This window comes from Xenopus laevis, chromosome 3S (genome assembly GCF_017654675.1).
Source record: "Xenopus laevis strain J_2021 chromosome 3S, Xenopus_laevis_v10.1, whole genome shotgun sequence".
Taxonomy (NCBI): Eukaryota; Metazoa; Chordata; class Amphibia; order Anura; family Pipidae; genus Xenopus; species Xenopus laevis.
The window spans coordinates 74,517,175-74,536,230 of record NC_054376.1 but is presented as its reverse complement, the minus strand read 5'-3'; positions in this window follow the sequence as shown (position 1 = coordinate 74,536,230).

Below are 19,056 nucleotides of genomic sequence, written 5' to 3'. Positions count from 1 at the left end.
TGTCAATTAAAATGTGTAATGCTAATGGACTCCTGTTGCAAAAATATAGCAGCCCCTTCATTGACAAACAGGGGTAGTCAGATAGGTTATGTACTTCATGGCAAAATTATAAGTAGCATGCAAAGCCAATATTATGATAGATGAAAAAAAAAATTAATTTCTGGTGTCAGTACACATTCTATTTAATACAACCTGTCTTGTAAATGAAAAAGTAAAAGTATATGGTCCAACAATAAAAATATATTAAGCCTTGCTCTCCCTTGCCCACTTCACGGAATTGTGTTTTTAAGTTTAATGTATTTTTATTGAAGTTTGGTTGAATTCTACATTGAGGTCCAGTGAAGTGATGAGAAGGCGTAGCTTTCAAGTTTTGGATTTTTATTCCTGCTGTGAAGTGAAGGATCGTCCAGTAGCGGGTGAATGTGTTCTCCCCCTTGATGCGTGTCTACCCTTTCCTTTTCTGGTTACCTTTTGGTTACAAACAATAAAACATTTATAGGACACCTGCACCCAGTGATGATCAGAGAACATTTATGCCTCATGAATGAAGAAAGCCTCAAGGGTCCTTCACAAGATCAGTATTTTGAGTTTTTATTCCCCATGTCTCCAAAGCTGAGGAGCTTGCTTTTCTCTCTACCTGTAAGTGGAACTATGTGCAATGCAAAACTGCTTGCTGCATTAAGAACTCAAAACAAGACATTTCATAAAGAGGGCATTTCTAGTGATAAACAAGCTGTATAAAATCAACTCAGTAAAATTTAAACAAACCGTTTCTTTACTTTCAAAGGACATGAAAGCCTCCTTATAACTTAAAGCTGTAACATTTTTTAGTGACAACATTAAAATGTACATGGAAATATATTTGTGCCTCCAAACCTGAGTTGGGAATAATCATGTGGTCTAAAGTTATTCATTATGGTATTGCAAATGCATTCCTTTATGGAGGTTTCACCATATAAAGTGTTTCTCTCTGTCATTATCTTTCAGGAAAGGGTGTGCTGTTTTTTTTAATGTAATGACAGATGGGTGTCCTCTGCCATAGCTTATAGTCTTGAAAGGGCAAGAAAAAAGGGGATGATAACCACAAAATGAAATTGATACATTTTTAGTATGCAGTTAAAATTGTTCAAGGGTTATTTGTAAATGTAATTGCAATTGAAAGCTGTTTTCGACCTGTTTTTTTCTAATTTCTGCCCTGGCATCTGTGACTTTTGAAACAATACAACAGGACTCATTAAATGACCTGTCTTAGCTGAAGGGGAGTCGACTTTTGCAACATTGTATAAAGGAGTGGTTCAGCTTTAAGTTAACTTTTTGTATGTTATAGAATGGCTAATTCGAAGAATTATTTCAATTGGCCTTCCTTTTTTCTTTTTTTAGTTTTTTTATTTAATTATTTGCCTTCTTTTGACTTTCAAAATAGGGTCACTTTTATTTACTACTTTTTATTACTGATCTTTATAGTCAGACCCTCTCCTATTCATATCATATTGCAGACTCTTATTCAAATGAATGCATGGTTGCTATGATAATTTGGACTCTAGCATTCAGATTGCTGAAATTGCAAACTGAGGAGCTAAATAACAAAAAACACAAATATTTAAAAATGAAAACCAATTGCAAATTATCATACTAAAAGTTAACTCAAAGTTGAACAACCTTTTCTTTATTGCATACAGATGTAAATAAATGGATAATAAAATGCTGCTTTAAATAACAAGTACCTTTACAAATCGCTTTACAAATAACTTAAAAGACATTAAACATTTGTAATGCACGTATACCGGAATCTTCCATCATATAACATCTTCTGCATTCTACAAAGTTTGATCTTTGGCCTTACACACCCTTGAAAAATAAGGTAAAACAATCATGTCAACCAGCCAAAATGTATATATTAAAATGAAACATCACATTTAAGAGCCAAAAACATGCGCAGTACCATATGAAAATGTATTATGAAACATATTTTTAAAGAAAGTGATCTGTTACTTTAAATTGTTTGTAAGAGAGACAGTGTTACTTTTTAATTAGAAATTTGCTATGTAATGGACTTTTTTTTCCATCAGTGAGACGCCACAGCAGTTTTTAAGCTGCTGATTGCAAAAGACCTAGATACTGCCTTTAAATCAAGTAGACAGAGAAAATCAATCACTCGCCTGCACTTGTGTATGAGCTATACATTCTGCCTAGTCCCTTCACTTCAATGATTATCTGCCATAGCTAATAAATGTTTTCCTTTTTATTTTCAGAACTACATTCCTTAACTAATAGATATTTGTGAAATTAGAGTGTTAGCAAGAAAAACAGTTGTAGATTACTTCCAATAATATATTTTTAGAACCCTATGTAGAGGAAAAGCAAAAATGTGCAGCTATGCATAGAATGTTTATTTTTGGGAATATTTAGTGTGAAAACAGAGCTTGCGACAGTTCACAAGAGAGCTGGGAGTGATTCTCATTGGCCAGCTTGATGTAAATACTTTGCTTTATACTGGGTGGTATTGAATATAAATTATGACATATATTGGAAACCTTTATAATCTTAAGGCTGTAGCTTTATTTTGTTATAAATAAAATACCAAAGAATTTGAAATGATACTTCCATTTTTGTATCATTTAGTTCAGTATACATAGTTATTATGCCTTTGTGCTATATTATCCCAGTACTTTTTAGGGTGGGCAGGTTATTTCCTAGCTTTGAGGGCTCTTGGTTTGTTCATTTTCACCAGAGGGGAACTCTTAGCTCTCTATACCATTGAAAAGGATTCCACTCTATGTTCACCTTTTCTTAAATATGCCAAAAAAAGTAAACAGATAGTCTTGATAGTAGAAGAAGGGAGTGCAGGTGGGCTGTAAAAGATAATTAGGTAGGGGGTAAGCTTTGGAGCAGCATACCCCACTGAATGATTTTACTGGATACTGCCACCCTGCTCCCAAAAAAAATTATACAGATGAGTAAATATTCTGAGGAGGCCACACCCCCTTGGACCCCTACAGTTCTGACACCCATGAGTGCAGACAAGGTGTGTTGGAGGTGGAACTATAGATGAAAAGTAGAAGAGATGGCAATAGGGTACAAATTAAGAGAGAGATTCCAACTGGCATTGCATATACCAGGAGTTGTGACAGTCAGAAGAAAATTTAGGTCAGAAGTTGTGGCAGTAGAAGCCCAGAATTCTGTTAAAGATATAAGAGATTTTAACAAAATGTGTTCTAGGACTGTGACTAACGCTGACCAATTCTCTTCTATCCTGGTTTGATGGCAAAATGTATTCGACTCAGGAACAGTGAGAATTGAAGCAAATAAAAGGTTAATACAGCTTCCATGCAATGCCTATTATTACATATTTGATAATTGCTATTCTTTTCTAGTTTAGTCTACTATGAAAATTCATATTGGATCTTTTGTTAAAAAAATAAAACAGGTTACTATTCCAAAGTGTTTATAGGGCAAAGTAACCCATTTGTTATTTATTAATAGCACAAAAGGGTTCTATTTCATATTACAGCTTTTATTTCAATACAAACATTTGATTGTGGCCTTCATTTTATCAACCGAGTAGGTCATATGTACAAATCAATTTAAAATTGATCAAAGTATATTTGGGGCAGAATTATCAGACTAAACATTGAACCTGGTTTCTGTAGAAATGAGGTTATCTGAACCATGAAGCCTTACATTTGATTCCGTTTCTTTGACACAGCCAGCAAAAGTTGCAAACGAGGAAGGGTCTCATCAAATCTTTGGTCCAATGTCACTGTGATTTATGTGCAAACCTTTCTAGGGATGTGATGGGAAAGTAGAATTATGTCTATCCAACACCGTAAAGTACAAAGGAGTCTTATACATTGAGCTATATCTATTTCAGTTCACTACAACTAACCCTTTTCTTCCTTTTAAGCAAAGAAAAAAGTGTAAACTGTGAATCGGCAATCACTTAGAAGCACACACAGAAACATACACAGAGACACACACTGTGACCCAAGGGTAGACACTCCCCGGGGTCAGAGTGAACATCTGCTGGGGTTTGTGCTGAGGGCCAAGTAATATATCCTTGGTCACAATTGCTACTTGAACATATCTTCCATGACCAAATATGCTGTCTAGCATTCTAAACCCAGAACTAACTCAAAGCTGCCAGTCTTGGCTCACTATTCTACCTATAGCAGCCTTCTTTGGTTTTGGGAAGGAGCCTTCAGCTACTCAAATGCTGCCAGGACTTAGTGTGAGAGGATCAGGGTGAGAGTTCTTGGCAAGCAAATGGGCCAAATTGTAGCAGGTAGAAAGACAAAAAGAAACACCTGACAACCAGAATACAATGGTTCGCAGGAAGGCAATGGTTAGTCCAGACAGAGTTCAAACACAATCAATAACAAGCAAGGGTCAGTTGAGGTAGAGTTCAGTAACAGTGAGACAACAAGTTGGGGTCAGCCCAGGCAGAGTTCACTCATAGTCAGATAACAGGAAGGTGTCAGTACAGGCAGAGTTCAAGCAGGGTCAGAAAACAGGCAAAAGTCTGTAACAGAAGACAATCCAGAAGAGCACCCAGTAACTATGAAACATAGACTTAAAACGGGCATTGAATTACTGTTGACATGGGTTTAAGTATTATTATTATTTTTAGAGCACCATCATATTGTAAAGCGCTGTAATACAAACTATTTCACACTAAAGTGACATCATCACGTTTGTTATGTAGCCATGTCGTTGCATAGTTACAAACACATAGGCTCGCAGACTAAACAAATGTTTGTCCGCATTTCTGATGCACACAAAGAGGTTGCGACTGTCCTTGTGATGGTAGCGACTGCCGTCCCTGCGACTGCCCCACTACACCACAAGGTATTATATATACATTACCAACGAATGACAATTCCATACCCTCCCTACTCATTCAGTATATAAAATTTATCAGTAAAAATTGTAGAATTGTAGAATTCAGCAACAATCCAAAATGACTAAATTAATCCATCATAAATTAGAAACAGCAAGTGAATAATAGACTTAATGTATACTTAATGTATATTAAAAGAAAAATGCTATATATATATATATATATATATATATATATATATAATTTATATAAAAATCCAAAAAATGAGGTGCACACTGGGAACATTTACTTCTATAAATGTTCCCAGTGTGCACCTAATTTTTTGGATTTTTGTATGCGGCATCTGGATGGTAGCACCTGGGTCGAATATTTATTATCATTTGTTTAGTGGTGTGCTGAACATATTGGACTATTTATATATTTATATTTATTTATTTATATTGTGTGTGTGTAAAAAAGTTGCATAGACAAAAAAGTTTCCATGAAAAAAAACTTCCATTAACTTTAATGCATTTGGAGAGACAAAAACCGGGCATTGACTAATGCATTTGGACAAAAAGTCACAGACAAAAAAAGTTGCTGCAAGAAAAAACAGCCATTGAATTTAATGCATTTGCAGTGAAAAAATTGTCATGCATATGAAACAATGTTGCGTGTAAATTTTTTTTCACCTATTGACTTCATTGTGTTTCGAAATTTTTTTTTCAGTTTCCTGATTTTTTTGGTGAAGCAAAATGGGACAGATTTGCTTATCACTACTTGTGAGCTAGTCCAACACTGCTTTCTTTAGGAGGTTGATTTCTTAATTTTTAATATTGAATTATGCCACAATTTGTAGTAAAAAAAATTGCCATGCAATTTTTTTTCCTTTCATGACATTTTTTTTCAGATGTGTTTCTTTTAAAGAGAATTGTAGAACAATAATAAGCATGCTTCCTCAAACTGCCAGGGTACAGGTTGCAATCACAAATGTGAAAATTAGACTGAGCTTTATCTAGTCCCTTCCTCTACAAAAGTGCTGTCCAACTTTTGTGGTCCCGAGGGCTAGAATTTTTCTGATAATGGAATCCAGTGTTGAGCACTCCCCCTTTTAAACCACACCCATGTTATCACAAGAACTTTTAAGATCATTTCTACATTAATGGTGGTAACACACCAAAAAAAACCCCAAAAACAAATGGTTGGTGCTAACTGCAGCACTCATCACATCAAATTTTTGATATGTGAAAAATTTAAGTCATACAATAAACATACCCTTAAACCTATATGCCACCTCCTCCTCTGTGTATAACACACCACTCCCCCAGCACATAATGACACCTTAGGGACCCCTAACAACAATTTTCAAATGCCAACAAACCCCCAGAAAAAACCCTACCATCAGGACCGGATTTTCCTCGGCAGCACCCTGAGGCCATCTGGTCCTAGCACCAGCCATCTGCATTTCACGAATGCTCCCCCCCCGTTCGCGAGCGCACGTACCCATGTGCCGAAGCACCGTGTACTTGTGCGTCCCCAGTGCACATAACTATGTGGCTGGGCGTCATGCCGCCCCTAAATTTTTGGCGCCCTAGGCCCAGGCTTTTGTGGCCCACAAATCCGGGCCTGCCTACCAGGCTCACATCCCACAGGGCACAGAGTAGGGCAGTCAGAGTATAGCACACACAGGGAGCATAGGGAAGGCAGAGTTTAGAACAGTTCATACTGTGCTACATATGGTGACACAATGCTGGTGTCCCTTCAACGGTTTATCTGAGGAGTGAACAGATGAACAATGTGCACCAGTACTGGGTTTTAGGGGTGTGAACAATAGAGGTGTCACAGATGTGAACAATGCAGGGGGGTTACAGGTGTGAACAATGCAAGAGTTTACCGTCTGAATTTGAGGTGAAACAATGCAGGGGCCAGTTAATCTCAGTACTGATACCTTTTAAATCTTACACAAGGTAAGGAATCACAGCAGGCAGACTTTCATGTGGGGGCCATACAAGTTGAGGTTGCGGGCAAGATGCAGCCCGCAGGCCACCAGTTGGACAGCACTGCTCTTCAACAAAAAAATAAAATGTGAAAGTAGCCCAACATTATTGTCACAAATTTTTACACCCTTGTACACAACATGACAATTTCTGTTCATATGTATTATACACATTTTCTTGGCCTGGTCCTTATCAATAAATTGTAATGTACGGGTAATATATATTTTATAGTGAACAAACTGTTTCATGACAACAAGAAATACTATTTTTCATGGCAAAATGTTTTCTTTTTACAGTTCTATAAAGAGCCACCTATAGCATTTGACACCTTTATATCTACCTGTTTAAGTACTGAAGCCATTTTATTTAGCAGAGTTTGTTATTATGGCTATGCATCTTTGTTTGGCAATATCTTAAGATATCAAGCCATAGCTACTTTGCTTATGTCATTAAAAGGCAAGGGTCGGATTTCCCTCCTATAAGCCTACACTTCCTTTCTACTTTTCTTCTTCTTTTCCTTTCTACTCTCTTCCCATCTACTAATTGTTTTCCCAGGGTGTAATTGAAAAATCACTGGCGTAATGTGTCCTTTGTATCTGCTTTCACTATTGTACAACAAGTGTATATCCCTGTGTATTGGACCTTGCACTAGTATTAAATAAAACTTTAAAAAAAAAAAAAAAAGGCAAGGGTCACATAGTTTTCATTAGTTAAGTGATGGGTGATTTTTGAGGTGGGGCTTGCTTTCAGGAAAGAACTGGAATTTAGAATTCTCTAAGTAATTCTGAACCTTTTAGACCCCGAAAAAAAAACAGTGAATGAACCCCAGTAGTAGTTGTCATGCTTACATTTAGCTGTGCAGGGTTTATTAATGCTACTTTCTAAGTGTAAACAAGTACTAACCAACAATTTCTAAATCTAAAATTGTTTTCTACCCTTCAACATGCTCAGTATATATGCATAGTTATGATTTATATATTTCTACTTGCATACACATATCAGGCACTCGGCAAAGCATCTCTTTCTAATCTGGTAGCCTGGTTGTGCCAAAAGGTGTATCCATTTCTCTGCAGGCACTAATTGTCTCCTCAATTGTATTAAATATAGTTCAGAAAGATAGCCAAGGAAAACAAATGCTAATTATCTTCTATCTCACCATCCTCCCATGAAAACAATACCAACCTTCATAAAGTCTGTGGTATCCAAGCTATCATATGCATCTACTGAACTTCTATTTCCATTTTTCCTTCCTTTCTCTGAGTGTCTCTTCTCTATAATTTTGCCACTTTCCTTCCTCTCTACGTTTCGCCCATCATTTGCCTGACACAGACCACAAGCCTAATAAAAAAAAACCAAGCTCCCTGCAAGCCACCCCATGAAGCCCTACTTTCTGTACCCTTCCACACCTCCTTTCTTATACTAAATTAGTCCTCTTTCTAATCCTAGCCAGTTAGCCTTAGTTAATTCCTCCCTCCTATCAATAGCCCCAATATTTCAAGGTTCCAAGTTTAAACTGATTTTAATATCTTGCTACAGGGCTTAATTGTCTATAAAACATAGCTTGGTTTTACTCCTAAACTTAATTTCCTTTTCACTTGAAGGTCACTGCGTTCGGAACTGATAAAATCTATTTCAAGGCTAATAATTTATTTCTGGCTTTAACTAGATCTACTAATTAACCACCATGTTTATTATATCTTTCTAACTGGTTTTTAAAGCTTTGATTATTGCAGAGTTACCTGTCAGCTTACTTTTACAGTAGGCTAAACTACTTATATTTCAAAGAACACACTGCAGAAAGATCTACACTAAAACAAAATAGCTATTTCTGGATAAATTATTGTGTAAATTATGCACAACAGTTATCTGTACTAATGGGTAAGTGGCAAATCAATATATATGCATTAATATTTAACATAATATATTAAAGGAGAACTATCGCAAAAATGAAAATTTAATAAGTGTCATCATACTGAAATAAAACGTTTTCTAAATATAATTAATTCAATTCAATTCTAAAGTGTTTCTGAAATATTTAAGTTATGCTTCACTATCCCTCTTCTCAGCATTTGAATGACAATCCAATATAAATGTTAGGGGGACTGTTTTTGCCTAGAAGATGTATTTGAGCTCACTTCTATTAAAATCACCAGAAATCATGTCTCTCTACATGCAGAAGTCAGTCAGTTACTTTGTTAGTTTTTTTTTTTATTGGAATCAGTTATCTGAGTTAGCTCTAATACATCTGCTAGGAAAGGAGCCCCCCCTATATGATATATTGGATTAAACAGTCAATGAAACAGTACAGAACGTTTAATTGATTGTATTTAGAAAGTTTATTATATCAGTGTGATTAAGCTTATATTAAATTTTCATTTTCACGATCATTCCCCTTTAGGGTGGCGGCAGACAAGGCTACTGGGGGAGATTAGTCACCCAGCAAGAATAGCTTCTTCTTTGGGGCGACTAATCTTCCCTAAATGCCTTCCCGCCGGCTAGAATCTAAATCGGATCGCTTCGTTTTCCGAAGTTGTCTGAAGTTTCCTCGTAAGGCAACTTTGGGCGACTAAATCTCCTCGAATCTTCGCGTCTGTCTCTGCCCTTAAGGACAAACTAAGATTTGACGGGCCTGATGCTTCTGCGTACCAGTCCGAAGGCTGTTTGAATGGTATTGGTAAAGCAAAGGCTCTAATCTAATATAGCCACCAAACAAACAAACAAGGAAGTTGATCTCTGGTTTCCTGCAGCATGCATATGGCCATGAATTCTGTGCAAACATTTTCGTTACAAAATTACACTTACATATATATTTTGCCTATGTTGGTAAAAAAAATACAACACACTTATTTTTGTACTGTGTTACAGCCTTACAAAGAAACATCTGAAAAACTGTCTTGGTCCAAAACCAAACAAGAGGCAACACCATGGGGGTTGAACTGTAAATAAAAAGTGCTGGGGGGAATTAACTTATATTGATAAAAGAAGCATATTTCACTGTGTTATCCTCTCAGTATTTGAGAGCTATAAATGTTTTTAACTCATCATGAAGGTGAAATTAGCATCATATTTATATTTGTACTAAATATTAGCAGCCATGTTTTTAAACTACTACATATTCTTTTCCATGAGTTTATATGTCCTGAAATTGCCTTTCCTTATCATTAAAAGATGAGTACTGACATCTTCTTTGCAGAATCCCTGTGATGTTTTAAGATAATAAATTACTAAACTGCATAATCAGCACCCATTCAATTTACAATAGAAGATCTGGGTTACAGTAAACACTGTAATTTACCATGTGACAGACAATTCCTCTGCAGGAGGCTGAAAGTATAGTGACTATGTCTATTTTATCCATTCTGTTTTTACTAGCAGGGAATTTAAAAAGCTGAAGTGAATGAATGTTAGTAGTAGTATTGTCTTTTATTATGGCAAATGATGTTGATCTATTCAAATAAAGAACTTTCTTTAAAAGATAAAGAGGTTTGTTGGTATACAAGAGAAAAACACAATGTTCATTTCAACAAGTTCAAATACTCAAAGTATGCATACATTCATTTTTAAATTTGTATAAGCTATCTTCAGAGGGGTGACAGCACTTAAGATTTTTTTTAAAAAAAACACAATAGTAATTTTTGTTTTATAACAATGGAGATTATCATTTTGGTGCAGGGCTTTCTCAGTAATAATTTAGAAAAATGCCCAGGGAAATCAATGTTCAGGAATAAATACTGTATATAACAATTTGTACAAGATTGCATCCACTGTCATCTAATACTATTTACTACTTTTATATGATTTTCTCTGTGGATATAATTACTTAAATTGTTTTTGAGGATGTTTGAAAAAATATGTTTCCATAAGAGTGATTTCAGAGCATCCTGTCAAATCCTAGAATGGCTTGAGTAAGGCAAGTATACTGAGAATTAGAAGTGTAGTGGATGGCATCGGAAATTGGCATTGGTTGTTGTGTTAAGAAATACTACGTCAGATATGGACAATAACATTTTTTTAATGTCATCACCATAGACAATAGTATCCAAAGATCGGTGTAACATGGTAATAAATATATGCAGATACTAAACGGAAAATTGCGGTGAAACCAACAAAGAACTAATTTTGATTCCAAGCATTGTGTTGAGTAGATGAGATGGCAGCAAATTCGAATATGGCAGACAAGCAGTTTCTAGCTGTGCTTTAGGAAAACACTGGGGCAGATTTACTAAAGGGCAAAGTGACTAACGCTAGTGAAAATTCACCAGAGTGAAGTCATTTCGGTACTTCGCTGATTTACTAACATTCGCTGGCGTAACTTCGCTAGCGAAGGAGATAGATTCTAGAGGTACTTCGCTACCTGGCGAATTTGCACTCTGGTGAAAGGACGTAACTACGCAAATTCACTAAGATGCAGATTTTACTGAACGTTACCTCTTGCACCAGACTTGCCTTCGCCACCTCAGACCAGGCCAAGTGCAATAGCGTAGATAGGACATCCTCAAAAAATATTTGAAAATTTTTCTAAGTCCCAAAAAACGCTGGAGACTTATAATTTTTCTGGGTGATAGGGAACAAAGGATTGTAATTTTTTTCTGGGGTTACCGGCTTCCCCCCTAAATTTCCTAACATATGGCACATAAACTATACACTGGGCTCATGTGTAGGACAATATAATAACTCTAATGTGTAATGTATTTGTTGCAATATATACGCCCATTCAACTTTAACTTCCCGGCATATACAAGTGAGGCAACGCTAACGCAACTTCCCTTCGCTTGCTACAGTAACGCTAGCGCAACTTCACCAGCGTTCACCGGCCTGGACACCACTTCGGATTTTAGTGAAATAGTGTTGTCCTGGCGAATCTACACCTGACGAATTGTTGCGATGTTAGCGAAGCTGTTGCTGGCGAATTTTCGGAGGTTAGTAAATTTGCCCCAAAGGGTCCTTTTTCCAAATAATTCCAGGGTGATTGTGAGCCACAAGGGTGTTTTGCATCTGAAAACGCACAGTTGTTCTGAATCTAATACAACTGTCAGGAAAAATTTTTTTCCACCCACGGTTAAATCTATGGCCCCAACATAACTGGCTTTATTCCAGGTAGGTCGGGGGGGGGGGGGGAGGAGGGCTACACAGGGGAGGGGGGGGAGCGTTGGGAACCTTTAACACCTGCTTGAAGGTGACAAACTTTAAAGGAGAAGGAAAGGTTAAAACTAAGTAAGCCTTATCAGAAAGGTCCATCTAAATATACCAGTAAACCCCCAAAGTAGTGCTGCTCTGAGTCCCCTGTCAAAAGAAACACTGCATTTCTTTCCTTCTATTGTGTACACATGGGCTTCTGTATCAGACTTCCTGCCTTCAGCTGAAATCTCATTGCCCTGGGCAAGAGCATGCTCAGTTTGCTCCTCTTCCTCCCCCTCCCTTCTCTACTGTAATCTGAGCCCAGAGCAGGGAGAGACTCTGGCAGGAAGTGATGTCACACCACATTAATACTGCAGCTCCTATCCTAAACAAACAGAGCGTTTCTAGAGCTTTTTACCCAGGTATGGTAAAACATTCTACAGAATCAATATAGCATTCTAGCTTGCACTATTGCAGCTAATCTATTGGCAATAAAATGCCTCCGTATCTTTCCTTCTCCTTTAAGAGCAAACTTAACAACTTGTTCATTAAGAACTTTTCATATACTGTGCAATATTGCAAACTATAAAAATCACAATCGCTATCCTACTATCGTGTGTGGATCAAAGTGTTCGCAAAGGCAAAATTGATGCATGTGGATACTTTCAGTTATACCCATTTGTCTCAGTTGTTGTTCCGACCCAATATTTTTATTGCTTTCAGTACTATAAAAGACACCTATCCCCAAAGAAGCATTCTAGATGGAGCTTCTACTTCATAAGACCATCATGTACCATCATGTAGTATTTTGGTTGTTTATTATTGTAGGTAACATATTTGTAAAGTATCCGTTATATAAAAAGACCCCAATCTCTCATTTATACAACCCAGTATGGCTTTCTGTCTCTTGCAAAATCCTACAGTCTATTAATCTCCCATTGTTTCACTTCATCCATTCTACTGGTTTTAAATCATGTTTGACATTAAATAATCCTTTGTTGTATTTAGTTACTCTGTTCCATCTAAAATATAACCTTTAGTATGCACTCCTCAGTCAAGTGAATCATTAAATTATTTGTCATCGCTGCAATGTGTGTCATACACCTCTCTCCATAATGTCAGATAACTCAGTATTTAACAGTATTATTGTCCAGTAAAATGAATGGAATGTTTGTAAATTGTTGATCAATGCCGATATACAGGTCAAGGACTTCTGTGGTGACTGAAAATAATGTGACAAGTCATGTGATAAAACTGATATGACTAAGCACAATATCTCAACAATAATCACAGTTTATAATTAGTGATGGGCGAATCTCTTCTGTTTCGTTTCACTGAAAAATTAGCGAAATGACAAAAAATTTGCGAAACGCATTGAGGTCAATGGGCGTCAAAATTATTTTGACGTACGCAAAATTTTACACGAGCAACAATTTTTTTACGCTTGACTATTTTGTCCAAATGCATTAAAGTCAATGGGCTTCCAAATAATTTTGACGCATTACAATTTTATGTGTGCAACAATATGAAACTGGCAAAGATTATTTTTTGCCGCAGTTTTATGAAAACATTTGTGGGCAGCAAAAAGCAAAAAATCGCTCTGAATCCATGCCTAGCGAATTAATTCATCCATCACTATTTTGTTTTTGTTTGTATAATTTACTAGTTAATATTACATATAAATGAACAGAAGCAGTGACTGCATAGAGAAATAGAGGGTTCGTGCTAGTTTTAATCTGGAGTTTGTCTCCTTAAGGGCTAGGCCACACGGGAAGATTTCATGGAGATTAGTCGCCTGGCAACTAATTGCCGCGTCTAATCTCCCTGAATGGCTTGCTGGTATCTTGCACCCGCTATCACTAAAGTCGCCTGCGCCTATTCACACGCAGCGACACGTTTTTCAAAGACTTTGAAAAACGTATAGCCGATAGTGAATAGGCGCAGGCGACTTTAGCACTAGCTGGTGCGAGATACCAGCAAGCCATTCAGGGAGATTAGTCGCCTCAAAGACGCGGCGATTAGTCGCCTGAATCTTCCCGTGTGGCCCTAGCCTTAAGGGATGAAAATGCTGATAACTAATAGATATTGTAATTAGTTCGACCTTTGTTTATTATTTGAATTAATTTTATGGCACAGCAAACACTATGTAAATAGAAGAGCTAAATACAGATAAGCCCACACTGCAATTTGTACAAAGCAGCAGGATTCGGTTTAAAAAAAATATGCTTTACATAGAGAGTCCTGTGTACTTGGTATTTTCAGTAGATGCTGTGAAGTGACAACTGGTAATTCTGTTCAGATGTAATTCTGTGCTATTGAGGACTGTGCTTAATCGTGCTTGATAGGGGCATTTCTGCTTGTGCACATTACTAAACCCTACTTATATTCACTATTGTGCTATAATGACATGGCTACATTATAAAACAGATGCAGTAATTACCAACGCGATCACACACATCTTTTTATATCCCACAAAATCATGACACAGTCAGAATACCTCTATTTTCCTTCCAAGAAACCAAAGAACTATTGGGATTATCACCTTCTATTAATGGTGAAATGATGAGTCATCACTTTGATTCAGCCACCTTGCTCTTATTTTAGGCTACTATAAAATACTGTGTATTGTTTTTTAAGTGTACAATACTTCTATTTTAAAACTTAAAGCAAAGAACAGCTAAGAAGTAAGTGCTGTTTGCATTTTTCTCAAGTAGATCAGGCAGAGACTATTATATGGGTGCCATCAAGAGTTGTTTTATTTAGTGCAAGAGTTGAAACGGCTTTGGTCAAATATTTTGAGAGCTATTACATCTAGGAACTAAAACTTGATAACTTTGACTTAAATGGCAGAAAGGAAAGGCTTCATTCATTGAGTAATTTTCATGTAAGATTTCATCAAAAAATATTTGTTTAGTAAAGAAACAGACCAAAATTAAGAAAACCTTAAAAAATGTGAAAAAAACTTTGAAAACATGCAATATTGTCATACTTTCTGTTTCTCTTAAAACTCAAACTTATTGTTCTATATGTAGTGGGGGGGGTACATGCATGAATTGAAATATATTTATGAGGATAATTTATCTACCCCTTTTGAAAACCCTCTTTATAGTGCTCTAATTTCACTCCTCAGTTGAAACTCAGCTGCTCGCCAAATAGCCTAACTATCCATCACTCCTAGTGTGACCCATAAAGGTGAGTACCCTATCACTGGCTAGACCTGGCTTGTCTAGGTTCCATTTCTCACTGCCTCCTCAGGTAAGGGGCCATAAAAAATGGACCCTGAGCACACGTGTGCTCAGCTTATATATTGTAACACAGTGCCATCTAGTGGCTAAGCCTGGGATAATTAGCACTCATGCTTTGATCCAGGATATGGAGTCTAGCTCCTGTATAACTAAGAGGCCCTTAAGTGGACAAACTTTAGGGGAATTTAATGTAATTGGGGAATACATTTCCCCACTTATATCAATTTTCTAATAAAGGGCTGTCCTCGCACCACTAGACCACCAGGTATCCTTACACTGACTCTAAGATCGATGAGAGGATATTGAAGAGTAACAAGTGTTTCAGAAATGGTATAGAATTCTTAATTGATCGTAGTCAGAATGTTTCTTATTTCTAAAATATGAAGCTAATATTACATTTTAATTTTTTTGATAGCTTCCTTTTAAGAGGTAAATCACCCATCCACTAGATTATGTCCCACAAAGGAAAAGGGAAGCTACGAAACCCCAAACCAAACATTAATTTCTAAAGACCCAACACGGTTTTAATAAAACATTAATTTTCCCTGGTTAAGGTTGAAAACCCTGCAGTAAGTTAACTCCTTGTCTTTACCATATAACCACTGCAATGGTGTTAAAGTTAGTACTCTTAAAATATGCCCTTTGTTGCTGTGCTTACCACCGATTATTGATGTCAGCGGCACATTCTCCTTTCACAATCTCTATTTTCCCAGGTACACCTGCAGGGTCGGACTAGCCCAGTGGGACACCGGGGAAAAACCCGGTGGGCCCCGGCCCTCATGTGTCCCCGCTGAGCCAGACCCCTCTCCGGACCTCCTGGACCTGAAAAAAAAAAACAATTTGCAAAGCTGTGCAGCTCCATGCACGCATGCGCGCCTTCTTGTGCGAATGTGCGGCGTCGAGTATGGAGGCTAGGGGGTCCAGAGGGGGGCCCAGGACAGCGGTCCTGGTGGGCCCCCCAGTCAGACCCTGTACACCTGTCAAAATGTCATGGCCCTGTGCAAACACGTCAGGGACCTTCCAAATCATTTGGAATTACTAATATATCAATATATGTTTAGAAAGCAGTAACTGGAGCTGCTCTGTCATCCAGCATCCCTCTAGCACTTGTAGCTGCCAGATATAAATCTAAAGCACTTAAATGTCTGTCATTTGAAATGTGCTACTATCTTATCCTGTGTAAATAAATGAAACATACCAAAATAAATGAGAAATACACATTGCAGATTTAGTTGACATGCATCTATTGCCTTTTCTGATGTGGAGACAGTTCAGCTAGTGCCATATGAAAAACAAGGAACTAATGGACATTTTAACAAAATACAAGGCTCCTGTCTCAAGAATAACATTTGCCATAAGCTAAAAAACAAAATGACAACAAGTTGACTACAAGATGAATTGGTATATTACACATTGTAAGCACAACAGAAAACATTATATTGAGCTTACAGATAGAAAACATTGTTTACCCAGGGCATTATTTATCATCTTTGACAACTTGTCAATAAAGTAGAAAATGTTTACCTCCCCTTAATGTCAGAAATATAAAATGTGCTCATTTTAGATTAAATTTTGCCAGTGTTATAAAAATCTTTTATTTGTTATCATATCTGTCCGTGTTAACCTCTATATTGACCTGACATACTGTACTGTATCTTTAAGTTTTCATATAGAGATTCCACACATTAAAATGAATGGCAGATGGGTCACTTGAAGCTTGCCTCTTGTTGCACACAGGTAGGTCCCCCGACCACGACATCCGCACTCATGTGCAGTAGCTGAGGGGAAGACAGGGGAGGGAAAACAAGAGAGGGCAGCGAATTCAGACTAGAGGTAGGCAGAAGACACTTTAATAGGTACCTGCCAAGCGCCCCCCTATCATTGTGCCCTAGGCAGTTGGCTCTTCTGCCTACCCCTAGTTCCAGAGGTGTTTATCATCCTGTAATTATTTACACCCTCTGTCTTTTTAGTTAATTTTACTGAATTAATTCCTTATAATTAATGCAAGTACAGTGTAGTGAGCAAAGTGCAATTTAGGATGCATGTTGCCAATATTTTTACCCACAATGCAAGTTTTCTCCCATGACTTAAGCTTAATTGAGCCTGTGAGGATATTTATTTGCATCCAATGCATCAAAAGGCATGCACTTGCACTTTGGCACAAATTGGATGTAATTGTGCTATGCCAGGATTTTGTTGTTTCCAATCATTGACCTCAAAATGTCAGTGCATGATTCTTTCAGCACAAGAACGTTGTAGTAATTGAAGTAGTGCACTGTGGGAAACAAACTTAAACATGGTGCAGGGTTGTACATAAACCATAATGTCTTAAGCTTCTAAAAAAATAGAAAGCTCATATAAGTTCATTGTATTTTTTTGTACTGAGTGGGAGAATGAGACTCGAGGGCTCATTTATGTCCACAAGCGCAGTGGGCAACTTGCATTTTTCCCCATTGTGACTTGTACATAAAACCACTTTCATTCATTAGGTACTTGCAGCAAAACATGTTCCATGCGCTATGGAGGTGAATATAGTCAGGGGCGTAACTACAGAGGAAGCAGACGCAGTGGCTGCAGAGGGGCGCAGAAGTTATAGGGGGCCCCATGAGGCCCTAATTAATGATTAATTTTAGACCAATCTCTACCCCAGCTGTTACTTCCAGATATGCCATGTGTCCTGTACATTGGATTTGCAAGAAATTGTGTGCAATTAATTAGAATACACCGCAAAACTTTAGGTTGAAACATTAAAATGCTAAATAGTAATGGCAATCCACAGGAATGAATAGCCAATTCCCACATCAGCCATGCTCTGATGAGTAAGAAAATGCAGGTACTCCTCACTCTGCACCTGGTCCTCCTGGGACCAGTATCTAAGGAGGTACTGATTTGCACTCTACTAAGCATGGCAATACAAACCCATTCCCCCCACCACACTACAGCTGAAAAATAAACCCAACCTCTACCTCCCTGGTCACACCCAAACTACACCAAGCTCTCTTCAGAGACAGAAAAACTGGATATTTTTCCCTATGCTACCCAAACAGATAAGGAAGCAGTATTCCCTGCAACCCCTCCTATGTCCTTTAAAGGAGAACTAAAGCCTATGTTTTTCATTATGTTTTGTGCTTCTGTACCAGCTCAAGGCAACCACAGCCCTTTAGCAGGGAAGATCTGTTCCTCCAAAGATACCCCAGCAGCCCCCATATTCTTTTCTGCTGATTCACTACACATTCTCTGTGCTGCTGTCACTTACTGAGCTTAGAGACCCACTCAAAGTACACATAGAATATAAATGTCACCGTATAAGGCTGATTACAATTTAATACAGATATTTACTACATGGCAGCAATTACCATCAGAATAAGCATCATCTTGTATTACATGTCAACCCCATTTCTTGCTTGATAATTTCTGACAACCCCTAAGCTTAGCTTCTCAACAGTTGCTCAGAGCCCACTGAGCATGTGAGTGTTGCAGACTCTTTCCAAGATGGTGACCCCCCTGTGACAACTTTGAAGTTCTGGATCATTGCTGCTATTGAGAAGCTGAAACTTTATGCTGGTATAATAAGTTCAGTATGTAAACTATGGAATTTCTAGCCATATTCATTTATAGGGTTGAGTTTTCCTTTAAACATGTGCAGGTTCTGTGCAAATAACACTTTATTTCTTTTTTTTAATTGCTGTGATTCATTTTAAAGAAATATTCAAGCTCATAGTTTGTGTTCCAACTGTCATGCAATCTAGCAGAGCTAACAGTTATTGCACTTAATAAAATAACAATACATTGTTTTCTGATAAGTACATTTTTATGAAAGAAAAAAATATCAATGCAAAATGTTTGAATTAAGCTTCTATGAGTGTCTCTCTTTGGCATT